General features: G+C 47.7%; 1 long non-coding RNA gene across 1 annotated transcript in view; it reads right to left on the bottom strand.

The window, feature by feature from the left end:
* Nucleotides 1-391: 391 nt before the first annotated feature.
* LOC107673681 (uncharacterized) overlaps nt 392-2,630 on the bottom strand; it is a 19,710-nt gene continuing 17,471 nt past the window's right edge. The window contains exon 3 of the long non-coding RNA XR_001632428.1: nt 392-404. This is a non-coding gene — a long non-coding RNA (uncharacterized LOC107673681). The remainder of the gene's footprint in view (nt 405-2,630) is intronic.

The following is a 2,630-nucleotide window of genomic DNA, read 5'->3' as shown; positions in this document are numbered from 1 at the left end:
AGAGAAAGCATTCTGTATAAAAGCAGCAGTTCAAACAGCAGAATCAATAATGAACTGATATCCAAAATGATGATACAGTATCCAACACATTTCAAACTCCATGTTTGGTCAGTCACAAGCTGCCAAATTGCTGCTGTCAATCATCAAAAATTCAAGACTCCATATGCATGGAACAAGGTATTTACTCGGGCAAAACTTTGCAGTAAGTGGCCATAGTTAATTATAGTTCTCAGTTCTTTGATACGAGCATCCATTGTGCCAAACATCCAAACTATCACTACCTGCAAAAGTGTCGAACAGCAGCCCTAAAGCACTTAGAAATGGGTCAAAGAAGATTTTCCAAAATGACTTTTTTGACCAATCCAACGACTCAGGTGGAAATTAAATTACACATGATTCTGCTGCTTGTCAAAAATACTAGGTAATTTGGAAGTCATTTTCTCCTGAATGGTAGAAGAAAGACAGACATTACTGATTCAAGAGACAATAAAATCTCAGACTAGCACCTGTAAATGCTGAAATTGCATCACGTCCCCATCTAAAACAGTTATTATCTGAAAAGGCATTTAGTGAGAACGATGTACAGAAACTTAATAAAAAGTTTCTGTGACCTTACATAAACTAAGTAAATGTGCTGCAATGCTTTACCACCTGGCCTCCCACCTAGAACTATCAAGCCCTTTTCAGACGATTTAGAACACAGCAGCATGTCTGATCCTCAACCAGACCAAGAAAACCCACGTTAGACCCCTCCTGTTTTTTTTTTATATACATTGGCTGCTCATAGCTGCCAGCATCAAAGTTGCTTTTTAAAAGCTTCAAACTATCTGTTCCTTTTCACATTTCACTTTTAGTTCAATCTGTAAAACGTGCATCATCTATGCTAGTTCTACCATAGCATTACTAACTGTCTAGTTTGTCTATTTATTTAATATTTAACAAATGGATGTCAGTGTTGTGGACTCGTGTTTCCTTGTTTTACCTCTGTCTTAGTTCCTGTTTTCCTTTTTTGGTCCTGTTTCCTGTCCCTGTCCTCATTGTGTTAATTTGTATCCAGCTGTGTTTGATTAATTATCTCGTTTGCCCCTTGCATTTAAACCCTGTGTTTCCCTGAGTCTTTGTCCGCTGTTATATGTCATCCCTAAGTTCCAGTGTGCGTATCCCTTGGCTTGTTGGATTAAATTCTAGTTGAAGTATTCTCCTGCGTCTCCTCGTTCCTCCCAGTGAATCATGACAGAACAGCGGACCAAAAACAGAATGACTACGGCTGAAGACAGGCTTTGGTGTCTGCGGCAGGGTGGTCGGGAGTTGGAGAGGTATGTAGAGGAGTTCCTAGAGCTCTCTAACCAGGTGAGCTGGTTCGACGCCGCTCTGAGTGTATGTTTTCGGCTGGGGCTGGATGATGACATAATCGGCTGCGATCTTCCCACGTACAGTTTCCCCCTGATCGAGTTGGTTAATCATGTCCTAGACTTAAATGGAGTAAGTCTCGAAGTGGAAAAAATTCAGAGCAATCATCATCCAGTCCCTCCCAAAGACCACCGGGCCTCGGCAGCTCACCCCTCGCCAGGACCCTCCGCATACCTGGCCAAATGTTCTGACCACCCATCTCTTCCCAGCACCGTCTCTGTCCTCAGCCTAGAAACGCTGGCCGTTCCTCAGTCAAGCCCACCGGCCACGGCTCTCTCCAGCCCGCCGGCCATTCTGAAGTCAAGCCCGCCGGCCGCGGCACTCTCTAGCCCGCCGGCCGTGCCGATGTCAAGCCCATCAGCCATTCCTCAGTCAAGCTCGCCGACTGTGGCTCTCTCCAGCCCGCCGGCCGTTCCGATGTCAAATCTGCCAGCCGTGCCGATGTATTCTAATCAAAGGAGGATGAGGAGAAAAAGACTGTTTTCCGCCCTCATCCTAGCCCCAGAGCTCGCTCCAGTGTCGGCTCCAACCCCCGAATCTAGCCCGGTGAGGGCTCCTGTCCCCGAGTTTAGCCCATGGAGGGCTTCTGTTCCCGAGTTTGACCCACGGAGGGCTCCTGTTCCTATTTCTGGCCCATGGAGGGTCTCGGAGCCCGTAATCGTCCCCAAGTATTTTTTTTGGGGGGTAGTAGGGCTCCAGCCGTAGAGGCCGGGGCTGGGGCCGCGGCCTTGGAGGCTGCTCTGCCATGGCCTCCTGAGTTCCCTGCTCCGCCATGGCCTCCTGGTCTGCCTGCTCCACCATGGCGCCCCGAACTGCCAGACCCTGGAGGCCTTCCGTCCTGGAACCCTGCTCTTAGAGGCCTCCAGAGCACCCACCCCCCCTCCCCGTTGGATATTGTACGGTGCGGGATGCGCCTTCCGGGAGGGAGGAGTTATGTCAGTGTTGTGGACTTGTGTTTCCTTGTTTTACCACTGTCTTAGTTCCTGTTTTCCTTTTTTGGTCATGTTTCCTGTTCTTGTTTAGTGATTGATTCCGCTCACCTGTGTTTGTAATTATCCTGTGTTTATAAGTACCTGTCTGTTCCTTAGTTCTTCGTCGGGTCTACTTGTTGTGAACATCTTCCTTGTGCTCTGTGACTCCCTGTTAGATTATTAAAGACTCTCATTTTGTGAAATCTCCACGTCTCCTCGTTCCCGTGCTCCAGCGTATTGTAATAGTTG

Source organism: Sinocyclocheilus anshuiensis, unplaced genomic scaffold, assembly GCF_001515605.1.
Source record: "Sinocyclocheilus anshuiensis isolate Anshui unplaced genomic scaffold, SAMN03320099.WGS_v1.1 scaffold628, whole genome shotgun sequence".
Classification (NCBI taxonomy): Eukaryota; Metazoa; Chordata; class Actinopteri; order Cypriniformes; family Cyprinidae; genus Sinocyclocheilus; species Sinocyclocheilus anshuiensis.
This window is presented reverse-complemented; position numbering and strand designations above follow the sequence as displayed.